The sequence below is a fragment of the Apus apus genome, chromosome 10 (genome assembly GCF_020740795.1).
Source record: "Apus apus isolate bApuApu2 chromosome 10, bApuApu2.pri.cur, whole genome shotgun sequence".
NCBI classification, from domain to species: Eukaryota; Metazoa; Chordata; class Aves; order Apodiformes; family Apodidae; genus Apus; species Apus apus.
This window is the reverse complement of record NC_067291.1, coordinates 19,495,629-19,509,949: the sequence shown is the minus strand read 5'-3', so window position 1 is coordinate 19,509,949 and position 14,321 is coordinate 19,495,629.

Sequence of the window (14,321 nt, the reverse complement as noted above, 5' to 3'; positions counted from 1 at the left end):
TGGGTTTTTTGTTGTTGGAGGCACTGGAGGATTGAAAAGTTCAGGGAAGAACAAGAAGAGAACAAGGCCGTCTTGCCATGCCTAAGCTATAGTGCCTCATAAATGCGTATGTGTGAATTTCCATGGTCTTTCATGGCATCTTCCAGGTGAAATCCCAGGTCCCTTTTTCAGATGATCTGGTTTGTGTGATCACCAGCTAGCACTAAGGGAGCTGAAGTGGAGAAGTGAGGAGAGCAGGCAAGCCCTCATGTCAGCCAATTTACAGTAGGTGCCACTAGTGTTCTTCACATTTACCAATAGATTAAGGCACTGAAAGATCAAGTCTAATTCGAGATCAAACAGAAAAGCAGGGGAGGTCCTGAGTCCGATGCATCGTTTCTGGGTCTGAGTCAGTCCTCTAAATAAGGCTGTAATGCTGTAAGTATGGCATTTTGAGGATGATTATTTTGATTATTAGAAAAATACTTTCATACTTTCTTAATATTAATTTGTTGTGTTAATTAATTAGCATAACCTCACTTGAACATAAGTCCATGGTGCAAGCTATCTAGTATTTGTCCTTATGAGCAAAAAGACTGGGAAAGAGCCAAGGCAGTATGTCACTGTATGTTCCTGTTTATGTGTATCTCCAATGACTCATACCTTGAAGTAACCAATTGGTGCCAGTAAATGGAAGTACCATCTGTAAGAAACTGATTTACAGAAGCCAAGTTCTTAAACATATGTGGAGGAGGAGGTGTTATAGCTGAGTGAGAGACGACCAAAGTGTAGACTTGGTTTTGGTAGTCAGGATGATTTTAGACATATTATGTAAGCAGGATGTGAGAGGAAAGGGGAAATGGAGACCAAAATGATGGAGCTCTTGTTCAGTAAGAGCAAAGATGAAATAGCCAGTGGTGATGGAAATGGGAAAAAAACTCAGTACATTTTGGAGAAAAGACACTTAATTCAGTTTGGAATGTAGCAGATGCTGATTGCTGACACAGTGAAGGACATAGACCAGTGTGCTTACTCAGTATCATTCAATGGCTGCAATAAAGCGAAGGTTAATTAAATGAAAGTGAGAGATTACTTCTCTCATTTATTCAGTCTTTAACAAAGAAAAATTTAAGACCTTTGCATTAAGTTCATGCATTGTTGATACTGTTGAGTAGTTGCATCCTTACTTCTAATCTTCTAGTCAGAAAATTTCTAAAACTGTTTCTCCTCTCCCTTCCTCTTTTGGCGAGCAACCTCATGTGAGTAAAAGGTTGAGTCACTGAAGCCAAAGTTTACACTTTATCTAACAACAGCTGATTTTTGTCCCAGTGAGATCAGAGACAAACTTTCCTGTTCATCTGGTAATTGGCTTTATACTTATCAAGAAGTTTGTGCAGGGAGTGCCACAACTAACAGGATAACAAGAGCTTCTTGAATTGTTTTAAAGTAAAAGCTGCAAAAGTGTTCAGGAGATCTCACTAAGTGTTGAAGAATGAAGGTGAAGTGCAGCACAGCTGCAGAATGATGAGATTTCATCATGCAGTTTTCCTTCATTAAGTGCTTGAAAAACAAAACATGGTAGAACAGAAAGCAAGCAGTACAAATATCCATTTCACTGAGTATTCCATACTTCCTACAGTGCTCTGTTGGCTAACAGCAGTGAGGGCTAGAGAAGCTTTTATTCTAAATGAGTGTGAGAGAAGTTTCTTTGAAGTTCAGTTATGTGTTTGTTCTTGTCTATGTTGGGAAGAGTGAGCCTCTCAGGAGGTTTCCCTCCTTGGAAAAGCATGTCAGGAGATGCAGGACAGAATTTCATTGTAGTACCTTTTGATAGAACTTGCTCAATACTTTGGCAAAGAAATGTTTCAGGTCACTGGAGAATACCAGCTTCTGGCTCGAGTTTCCCAAGCTTGAAGCCTGACTCATCTGGTTGGTGCTTGAGAACAGTATGACCTAAGAGACTCATTTTGAATGCAGAAGTAGAACCTTACTATGTAGGTTATTAGGCATCTGTTTCTGAAAATGGAAAGTGCACAAGGCAAAAGCAGGTATTTAAATGTAGGCATGATGCATTGTTGACCATTTAATGATCACCTGCTTACCAGTGTTTGCCAGTTGGAACCACACATATATCTTTTGATACACCTCACTTCTATCCTGGCAGAGCAACTACTGGGTTTTCATCTTGCAAAGAGATTCCTTCCTTGCTTTTGTAAAGCCTGTTATTATACACTCCTCCCTCCCTCCTGTTGTGAGGTGGGCTGCATAGCTAAATGTAGCTTAATTAGCTACGTTTGTGTTTAAGATGGTGACAGAAAAATAAATAGAAATGTATAGAGCAAATTATCTTTGGTTGTCTACTGTTCTTGTAAACAACTCTGCAGTAGAGAGCCTAAAGATGGGGCTGTGTAAGCTCTGAGGGCTAATACAGGCTGTCTGAAGGAAAAAAAAAAAAGATGGAAAAACCCAAACAAGAAACAGAATATTGAAGTCTGCGACCCACAGAGTCATGGAATTAATAGAATTCTTATCTTTCCATTTGAAAAAGGCACTTCTTTATTTTTCTCCAAGGACTCCATCACTGAGGTAGAGGATTTTATTATCTTACAGCATATCTTTGAAGTTGGTTCTATTGTTAAATCTGTTTTGAAGCAATTGGCAGTTCACCATCTGCTTCTAACTTGAATAAATGCTGTCTTTTCTCTTGGAGACTTTCTGTTACCTTGCTTGGGATTGCACTTTGGACTGACAGGTCTGTAGTTATGTGGATTGTCCTATTTGCATTTTAAAATTACTTTTTCTTGTATTACAAAGAACATAGTGTTCTTTTTATTTTAGTGTAAACAAACCAATTTTGTATTCTTGTATTCCGATTTTCTCCCTGGATTTCAGTTAGTCATAAACAGTTTTACTGCTCAGTTTGCAATACCGCTTATCACCACTGGGAGACACTATTTAATTGATTTTGGGTTGAAATTGTGACTTTTGCTTCCAATGCGGCGTCTAATAGGCAGAAAATTCAACGTTTCAGCTTCGGTGAACAAACTGCTTTAAGTTGCTTATGACATAACTAGACAAATTTCTTCTCCAGAATGAGCTAGAAACTGATGTTGTTCTGTTATACAAAAAAAAAAGTAGCTTGCAGATCTCTTCAAGCATGGCAGGAATATGAAACTACATGTATACAATTATTGGAAGCCTAAAGACAATTTATCACAATACCTGATGTTTGCTATGATATGCATTTGGCTTTCTCTCCACCACCCTTTTCCTCTTTGGATGCAGTTCAAAACTTTATTACATCACTGAACTGCAAAGTTGTATACTGTTTGGTTTCACTTATTTTCTGTACCTTTACTTAATTTATGCCAGGTTTCTAAATATATTTATTGATGAGAGATCTCAAATACTATTTAAAGGACAAGAATCTTTATGCTAACATCATTAGGATGTTAAGCTTTAGCTGATAAGGATAGGTTATTGTAGATTATAATTTGGTAGATTCCAGTATTTCTGCTTTCATAAAATATCTTTATGTTTGTTATGCTAGAGATTATGAAAACAATTTAGATTGATCAAAGGAGGAGTCCACTGTGTCAATCTTTTTGTCATCAAAATGTGTTTGATTTGGTTGGAGCCTTTACATTGAAATGATGCTCTGTGGTGCCTCAGCCTCTGGAGTAGCTCCTGAATGGTTCAAAGGACCATCAAGGTTAGAGGTGGGAAGACTACACAGGTCACCTTTTCCACCTACTACCAAACTGGGATTGCTCCCTATAGTGTATCTAGCTGAAGTCTGGGCTCAGTGCTGCACAACATAATGCTCAAAGATTTTTTTATTTATTTGGCACAATAAATAGCAGACAGAATTGCAAGGGTGACTTTTTTTTTTTACCCCTGATTTCTAAATCACAAGAAGTTTCTGGGCAAAACTGATTAATTTCCTCTTAGGCTCCCATCATAAGAAACTAAATGGGATTCACCTGTGGGGAGCTCTGCTTTGTGTTTGCTCTGCAAATGAGATACAAAAGGTTTTCCTTGAGATCTCAGAGATGTATATTGAAAGTAAAGGAAAATATAACATTGCACTTTTGGTTTGCAGCTGTACATCTTAAGTGCTTTATATTTTTCCTCACTAAAAGGCTATGAGTAAAGACTTCATACCAATAAATGCTCTGTCCTCTGGCACATCATATTGCCTAGCAGGGCTGGGTAAATAACAGTTTAGTCTATTTTTAACTTTGTTGTTGTTTACTTCATAAACAATGCAAAATCTCAAAATACATTCTTTTGTCATTATTATTGTGAAGAACTAAGTTTTAGCCAGCAAATAATTCAGGTGTATCTAATTTTATATAGTAATACTTTAACCTATGCTCCACAGTTCTGTATGTAAAGATATTACTTGTGTTTTCTTACTGTAAGTGTGAAAACTCACCAACAGTGAATATTTTGAAGTCATAAAAAGGCATATGTACCAGTAATCATTGGTTCTGCAATTTGAGGTTTTCATTTGGCAAATGTTCAAGCTTAAAATGTGTTTTTCATTATTCCCCTTATTAAAGCTCATTTGCTGTTCATGTAAAGTGAGCACAAAAGGGATGTGAACGGCAAAAGAAATCCATTTAAAAATTCATATTAATATCCAAGGGAAATGGATTGCAGTATTTTCCTGACTACTGGGTATATTCTGCAGCTGAATGTCTTGTTAATGGGTGCCTTTGTCATTGTCCTTAAGGCTTCATCACAAATGTTAGATAGTTTTGTTATGACTTCATATTGCAGTCATTATGCAAAATGCTTGTGCATCTTGCTAAAATGGTTCTGTTAGAGTGATGCTAGATGAGAGTGTGTTCCCCACGTGGCTGCAGCTTTTTCAAATTATTTAAAAACTTACTTGTTGTGATACTAACTACTGGTTTTAAATGTGAATCGAGTCAAAGAAACTCAGATCATTATAGTTTGTTTTCAGTGAACCGGGAAGACTGTTGTGCTAAGAAATGGGTGACATGAATACTCTTTCAGGTACCGCACTGCCCGCCCACTCGGTGGTGATCTTTTCCTTCCTATCTAGAGTTCAAACCAGAGCTGCAGAACTGACAGTGTAAAGGAATTGCCAAATCTGTTGCATGTCCTGCCTTTGCAGGTGACAGGGAAGAAAGTGGCTGTTTCTATGCATGATCCAAACAGAAGCATTTGGGCTTGTGTGGTGAAAAGAGGCTGCTATAGGTTGCCTAAGATATTATAAACATAGTTCAGGAGTAAGACAGCATTTCAACACATCCTGTTGAGAAAACTTCATATTTAGCTCTAGGAATAGAGCTATTTCTTGTGACAGCTGATTTGATGTGGAACTTTCTGTGGACATGCAGGACACGAGAATGCCCATCGAATACCAAGATACACAGTTAATCTAGTGAGAGACTTATTTTTATATATATATATATTTTATATTGATTCTTAATTTAGGTATTTTTTTTACTCTTTCTCTAGTCCTGATTCCACATCCCAGTATGCAGTATGTGCTACTGATGAAGTGCAAAGCATCAGTGTAAGATGTTCCACATGTTGGACTAACAAGTGCAGCTGCAGGTAAGAGAGTTTTTCTGCTCGTACAAAATGCAAAAAAAACCCAAACCAAAACAACCCAGACCAAATTCTGTGGCAGAACAGTTCTGTACTTTGAGTCAGGTGACATGAAAACTCTTTCATATACCATAGCCTACACTTTTAGAAGCATATAAGAAGATGAAGGGACAATCTTAGACAATTTCAATCTAATATTTTTGCTTAAAATGGAGTTCAGCATGTCATTTTCCAGCTTATCTCACCACTCCTCCTGCTTTTATTTTTCTCTTCTGGTATGTCTGCTCCCTTCAGTTCCTTTTTTGGAACATAATATCTCCCAATTCTGATTTCTGTTCCTTATCTTCCCTTGATCCATTTCTGCATCTCTTTTAGATTCTGTCCCCTCGAGTCTCCAACTAATGTCTCCCCATATGTCAGATTAAAAAAAAAATAAAATCACAAGATGTTAGGCTGTGAAAGGAAATAGGGAATGTTTAGCAGCAGGATGACCATTAAATTGACTTTTCTACAGCATTTCATGTGCTGCACTTGACGGTTTCATTTCTGAAACTATTTATACTCCATAAAAACATTCCCCTTGCCTCCGTCAGCTGCTTCTGTTCAGACCTGATTTCAGACAATAGGAATGCAAATTGGAAAATCATTTCTAAAGGAGGTTGTAGCATTTTATCTATTAAAGCATCTTTCTGTCTCTGAACACATTTTTTCTCAGCCTGTTTCCACTTCTCCTGTTTGTTTGATCCAATGGTATGACATGCAAGAAAGACCTAGATGAAAGTTAATTCTGAAGTGTGTGTGTGCTCATAGCTGAGGAACCTTATTCAAGCTGCCTTCCTGATTACTCACCAAAGTCCTCTTGCTGTTCCAGATTCTACTTCCAGAGCATGCCATATTAAAGAAAAGGCCAACTATAACTGTTGCTTCACACTGAAAGCATAGAGGGAGTACTTATGTCACTAAACTAGTGCTAGAGGACTTCACAATAGGCTAGGATGAAGATTGATGAATTTTCTTTTCTTGCTTTTCTAAATACAGTGTTCTCCAAACATTTATATAAGTGATGTGCCATTTTTTTCTATTTCATTAAAAGACAAAAAAAAAACCAACCAGAAACCACAATTTGTGGTTTTGGAAAGGACACTACAACTACTATAAAATATTCTTGTAGAATATCATTGTATGGCATTCTGGCACAGTTTGCATAAAGAGATTGTGAAATATCATTTACTGGAAATTTGTAAGAACAAGTTAAATAAATGTCTGTTAGGAGCAGTCCAGCTGTAACTTGCTCCTTGCCACAGTAACCAAATAAGTGATTCCCAGGCTTCCTAGTCCAGCAAACCATTGTCAGCTCTGAGGACTTCTCTACAAACCACCAGCCTCCCATAGTGTCAGTGCTTGTTGAAACAGTAATAAAGACAACACTTGCTATGATTTCATAAATTACAGTTTGGAAACTCTGGCTTAATTATGGCTTTGGTTCCCTCCAGCTTTATGCTTCTCTGGCTCTGTACTGTTGCTGTAATTCCAGGGCAACAGTGGAATAAGTTGGTGATGATATAAAATAATCACAACTGTCTGAGCTACAGCCCTTGTACAATCTCATTTGCTTGCTTCAGAGAGACTGCTCGCCCGGGAAGGTCAGCAGGTTGTTTGCTTCCTGTTGAGCTAATTGGCAGGGTGACAACCACTGCCTGCCAAGCAAATGCATTTGTGTAATCGCTGCTGGTTGTGGATAAAAACCACCAATAGATATAAGAGGGATTTTTAAAAAGATATAATTTGGAGCTGGGTGAAGATGGGTTCTTCCCTTATACCCCAAAGTATCAGTATTAGCTGCTGTAGATGTGTACAAATAATATACATCCAAGCTCTGTTTGCATGCCTTTCTTTACCTGATAGTGGAGTAGCAGGAGAGGGGAACTATTGATCTCAATGTAACATGAAAAGTTTACCAGAACTAGATAGAGTTGACATCCACTGTTATGTACTTAAAAACCGATGCCAATTTTAGGGGGAAGACTGAACGGAATGCAGGAGACATGAACAGCTCCCCTGAATTGATGTAAGATGCCTGAAGCTGGTGGACAGAACCTTTCCACTTCTGTATAAAGGGCATACACAGGGGCCAAGAGTGTCAGCACAACAGTTCTTGTTGATGTTCCTGGGCTCTTGGTCAAGTCCTAATGACAGAGTCAGGACTTAAGATGTTTTGACTTTGAAACAAAGGCTCCAGTGCAATTACATAATTTCTATTATTTCCATTTAAGCTGATGTGTGTTACTCATCATGCTGATCAGAACACGCTTTGCATCACAATACTATTTCTGGTTTGATTATTGTGATAAACTTAGCAGCCTTTTTCAGCCGCTGAAGCTGTACACTTCCTTCAGATCATTTAGCTTGTAAAAATGCTTTTTAAGTTTTAAAGGATAAAATTTGTGTATTTACACTAATTAGAGATTATTGGGGGCTAATGGTATTCTAAAATACAGGAATACTTTTAGTACTGCTTCATCCTAGCCTCTTTCAGAGCCTTCCACACTCTCCATTTGTATGTACTGTGCCTGTTGTTGCCATTTCCTCATAATAGAGGGCTATCTGGTATCCTTAGGATTTGCAGGTTTTAATTAGAATGGATTTATGTTGATTAGAGTTGATGGGATTGAAATGCCATGTAGTTATTAATTTCCTAGTTTTAATTTTGCTACTTAGTCATATGTTACCAAAAATATCTTAGAAATATTTTTTTCCCCTTGTAAAGTGGCAAAACAGAGAAATAAATGCATTGCAGGATGCTGTCATTTTGTGAATAAACTTCTGGCAGAACCTGACTTTTTTAAACTATATGAATGCCTGTTGATCTGGATGAAAATGAAATGTTTGCAGACAAATTTTCTTAGATTTTCTTTGAAAATGGAATAATATATACCCCAGAGCAGATAAAAATTCAGATTATCCTCTTTCCAAAATTCCAACGCAGAGCCCATTGAAGATGAAGGGAACAGACCACAGTACTGAGATACACAAATCCAGCTGGCAGAGCTTTGGACTAGGAATCAGGACTCCCAGGTTTGTCATTGCAACACAGGCAGTTACTTTTCTTCTATCTTGCTTTAACTCTTGCTTGAATCTAATTTTTTTTTTTGGACACTGTAGATTGCTATGAATGTGTGGGAATCAAATGAAGCCCTGGTTTTGATTAATGACTCTTGATGCTACCTTTATGCAAATAAATTATAATGGATAAAGATAAGTATGTTCATAGAAAATGGTACAGTTAATAGAATGTTTATATTCAGTGTTCACATTCAACTAGTTCCTAAAACTTCAGGATAAAAATTCCTGCAGAAATCGATCATAAAGATAAATTCACAGCTTCTTTCAGCTTGTTTCTTCTTGTAATAAAACCCATTCCTCACTGAATACAAGACCACAGAAATCAAAATTTCTTCTGATAGAAACTTAGAATAGCACTATGCGTTCCACAGTATGTCCAAGTAATGCCAATTGCTGTAAGGGTACACTTTATACAGATTTGACTTCTGTCCTGAATATTGAGTCTATCTGGAGACAAGTGTTTGAAGAACTGAGCTTGGTGATACATTTGCCCCAGCATATTTAGAAGTACTTGTTAATAAGGTAAAAATGAAGATATCATATGGACTTGTTTCAGAATGCCATCCACGTGAACTTCTATCTGCTTCAGTCCTTATTCTGACTTTATTATCTGGTTTGCTTTTACTTGGAATTCTGGGCAGTTTTCTCCAGAGGGGAATTTCCTAAGGCAGAGCAGTCTCTTGGGTTTCTGTGTGAAGAAGAATAATTTTGGAGGACTTCCCTGTATTGGTGTAGGCAGAAGTAGTGAATCAGTGTCCTTCTTTAGCTGCTGATTCTATGCCCTCTTTTGGTCTGTGCTTGCTCATGGCTGTTTCAGCCTTTGGGTTTGGTGAAGGAGAAATTCTGGTGCTTAATATCACTACAAGTCTTCAGAGGAGACTACTTGCAGTATTACTGCTTGACATCAGTGCCAGCAGGTTTCCAATTTGGTCCAGCCTCAGTTTAAGGAAGTGTAGATGTATAGTCTTTAAATAATGGCTCTGTGAATGAGTGGACAAACTCAAGAGATTGGTACTAGGTTGTGCAGCTTTTAACCTAATGCAAATACAGCTGAGAATGTTCACTAACCTGTAGATGCCTTCTTGGTGGTGTGAAGTTGGAAACTGGTTAAATTCTTCCCATGCTCTTGATTCTACCTCAGCCAGCACTAAGAGGAATGTCCTGTAGACACACAGGACCCTGGTAGATAAATTGTCTATTAACTCTCAAAACCAAAAGGTGAAGATGTGGTTGGAGGCAATGGGTTTCTTGAGTGCACCACCACATTTGGGAGAATGGGTCCATGATATGAAAAAAGGTAAATCCATGTTGTCTCTGAAGTGGACACAAACTTGGTACTTCTCCAAACTTGATATCTTAGTCAACAATTCTGACATAGAATAAAGTGAAAAGTGAGTCATGTGAATGCAAGAGTTACCTTTCTAAGTGAGAGTAAATTCTTGCAATCCCTATTTGGATAGATCACGGAAGTCAAACAAAACATGCAGAACTAGCTCTAGTTAAGACACCAGATTCTACACTGCCTGCAACTAATAGGTTTGTGTTTGGACATTCTGTATTGGTAGAAGGGAGTCATGCATAAATGAGTCCAACACTATTATTCAGTATTATTAATGATGTTTTCTACTCTTGGTTTCTCAAAAACCAGCAAACTAATATATTTTACATATTGGGAAAAAAAATCACAGATAAATCAAACAAATATATAAATTCTTTTAAGTATTTAATATGTGTTAAGAGGACAGAATGATGAATTCAGTATTGAAAACCAATATCAAGTTTACAATTATGTACCATTTATCATCACTGATTGCAGAGACAGCATATTATTGTGGGGAACAGAATGATGCATAAACTAAAGCCCTGATTTGTTTAAAAAAAAAAACAAACAAGTTAGAATTCATGTTATGTCTGAAAAGCTTTGTTTTTCTTTTCAAGCGTTATTTTCAATAATAATTTGTTCATTCAGGCACAAATTATGCATATTTAATTTCTTCAGCTCTAATATTAAAAGTGCAATGCTTTTAGAGGGTTGAAAATGGATGCTTTCACAAACAGTGAGGTGTTTCAGTATGCTGCTGTTTTCTGGGGTCTGATTCCCCCTTTAAGAAATAAGAATGGACAATTAAAAAGTAAATAGGAACTAGTTTTGAATTACGCATGTAGAACTAAGCAAATAAAAGCAGTAAAAATGCTCTTGAAAGGTGATTTGACTGTGAGGAGAAAGTGTGTACAAGTGGCCATTTCTTACCCAGCAAACAGATCTTCTCCCAGGGTAAAATTCTGCCTCCCCCAAAAGCAAAAGGCAAAGCTCCCTGAGAATTCAGTGTTTTCAGACTTCCACTGTCTGCACTGAAGGACATACCTGCTTGCCTTCATGAAAGACCTGCACTGCTTTAAACTCCTGTCACCCCAGCTGAGCTCTGGAAGAGGGAAATGGATTCTTCTCTGGCTCACACTTCATCAGAAGAATTATTAACCAGTCTTCTGTTGCGGAGTCACTGTTGTAATGCACTCTTTATTTTTTTTTTTTTCTTTCCCCAAAAAATTCTTTTCTCAGTTTCATGTTGGTGCTCAGGTTGCCTGGAGATAACCAAAAATATTGTTTCACCAAACTGAGCTATGCACTCAGAGTTATTTTGTCCTTCAGAATTGCAGCAAGTCATTCTGATTTATGGAAGAATCTAGTTAAGCTAGAAAGCTAGAAGATTCAGCTTGAGTTTACAAGGTTATAACTCTAGCTTAGACTCATTGGGTCAATAAGAAAAAAGCCAAACCATTTTTAAAATATCTTTATTTGTAAACTGAGCATTTATAAAACAGAACCACTGAACTAGAATCAGTGTGATGCAATCTAATGCTGTTTATACTGCATGTCTACTTAGAGGGGGGTTGTATTTAGAGGCCAATAATAAGTATTCTAGTAGTTGCCCTCAAATGTGAAACACATCAGTAGCCAGGTTCATTGATTTTTACTGTCTACTACCCTTTGAGTAGACAACCATATTGCAGAGAATACCAGAACTAAACTTTTGTTTCCAAATGAAAGTACAGAGCTAGATGGAATTTTACATGAGAAAGGCAGGGCTGAATATTTTGTCTCAAACATCATAAACAGTCATACAACAGTGTAATATCATGGGGGGGTTTTATGTCCAGGGCAGTCATAGTTTGACAGGATACTTCTCTGGGAGTTTTAAAGGGAACTCTGGAAGGCAAAAAACTTATTAAAAAAAAAAAAAAAAAATCATAGCAGCAAGCTGGCCTAGTTTATTTTAAGCCAACTGGTTTTGCCTCCACGCATTTCAGACAGTATCTTACCCTTTAAAAAGAAAAATCAGGGAGGCTAAATAGTTCCCCAACTGGAAACTGGTCACAAAACTGAGTCACAAGAAATGTCATCAGTATAGAGTAACTGGTGTTTTTAATATTCTTTGACAAACAAAACCCCCTAATTATCTGTATTCACTAAATCTAGTTCAAATTTGATGTATTAAATTTTATTTAATATTGAAAATAGTTTATTAATTAATGATTCATTATTGATACTAATTATAAGAATGTTTTAAAAAATAAATAAAAACAGGTAGGGAGACATGTGGATGAATCCACCTCAGGCACCAACACTGCTGCAGATCCGGGTTAGCTTGCCTTAACTGTGGCTAATGAAGAAAAAGTACCTTCTGGAGCTAGAGAGCTGGGTTTAAAAAAAAAAAAAAGAGGTGGAGTCACCCCAGCACACATGTGTTCTCCCCTGCACCATTCTCCTGGTTTAGGTGACTGGTGCTGGATCGTGAGAAGGATGGAAACCAGGACAAGGCAGCAAGGGAAAGGCTGGGAACCTGGGGGTACAAAAGCAGTGGTAGGAGCGGAGAAGCTTTTTGGGAAGGTAGGAGATTGCAGGCAGTCCCTGGTGGAAACAGGGTACCAATTCTGGCTCTTTATCCATTCTGAAACACTGCCATCACCTGCAGTCATGTGCTGGCACGTTACCAAGGAGCACACAGGGCAGGACAGAGAATGCTGGCAGCCTCGTGTGTACATAAAATATTGTACAATGAGGGGATTCATAGTGTGGCTGCAATGACAACAAAGTTCTACTAACCATTTTGATGTATTATCAAAAAAGGGACTTGGTTTTATGTTTCTTACATACTGAGATGCTAAAGAAGCAGGAACTCAGCCAACATTATTATTTTAATTAGAAAACAATAAGTAATAGTACATAACACATTAGAGCATTTCATCTTGAAAAGACTGTGCAAGCAAGATTGCTGGCTAAGAGCTAAGTTAGTGCAGCTGTTCAAATCACCTGTCAATTTTGGTCTAATGATTCTTATCATAATACATTTGTATCTTCTGGTACATCTTTCAGGAAGAAAATTATAACCACAGGGTGTAATTCATTCCCTGTCTGATACTTCTCTTAGCATCCAGCGGCACCGAGCTGCCCTACAAAGCAGCCGTGGTGCAGTCTGCTTGACAAGAGAAGGGCAGATGCTCTGAACGGTAGAGGATGCTAGAGAAGAGGTGAATTTTCCGTCGCCTTTTTCTCTATTAGCATCCTCTTAGTCTCGCCTGACAGCTGCTCTATCCAGGGGCCGCTCTCGGCAGCCGGAGAGCTGCCTGCTTGCCCTGAGTCTGTCCGCATGCCCTTACAGCGGCCAGCGGCTGAGGAGTTGCCCGCCGAGGCACCTTGAAATGAGTCCAGAAGTTTGCGTGCTCTCCCGCAAAGCACATCCGTGGAGTTTGATCGGCCTCTGCTCTGGAGATACCGTTCTTTAAGCGGCAGGAGGCAGGGAGCCTTAGGGTTTTTCCCGGCTCCTACCCTCTGCTGAGTCGCCAGGTGTTTCTCCCTGAGCTCTAGAGTTTGCTTCCCCATCCCCACATGCCCTGTTTGGGCGGCAACCCCTGGGGTGCCGGTGTCTCGGTCTGATTCTTTGTCCTTTTAGTCTATTTAAGGTATTTTAATTGAATCGGGCGGAGGAAAGCAAAATAATTAATAATAATAAGCCAACAAAAAAACCCCCACATACGCAAACCCCAAGGCTTCAGGACTAGATCCTCCTCCCCCCGAACAACAAATGGTTAAATAAATAACGAGATGCCAAACCAGCCATCACCAAACGAGCAAGCCAAAAATCAGCGTCAGCGCCGCAGGAAACGGGAAAGTTTCTGCGCTCTGAACCTGGCCTCGTGGTACTGCGCGTACAGGCAAAAATCCAGGGGGAGAGGAGCGGAGCTCGGCCCCAGCCCGGTGTCTGCGGGAGCTGGGAATGCACCGCTGCGCCCAGCCCTGCATCCCGGAGCGACAGCCCGAGAGATGCTGCTGTGACTTGGTTCTGAGCTGGGAAATGAAGGGCTGCGAGCCCCCACCCTCGTCTCCTCCCTCCCTCCTCCTCCTCCTTCCCCCTCCCCCGGGTCCTGCGGGGAGGCGGGTTTAAGGTGGGTCGTGTGGCCGCGGTAACTTTCCTAACAGAGCCAAAGAGGCGCTCGGAGTCCCCCGCAGCAGCATCGCCTCCCCGACCCGGACAGCGGCCCCGGTGCGGTGCACCCGTGCGAGCGGCCCCGGCTCAGCCGTCGCAGCCCGGGCCGCCTCCCGCCGCGTCGCGCTGCCGCCGCAGCCCCGCGGA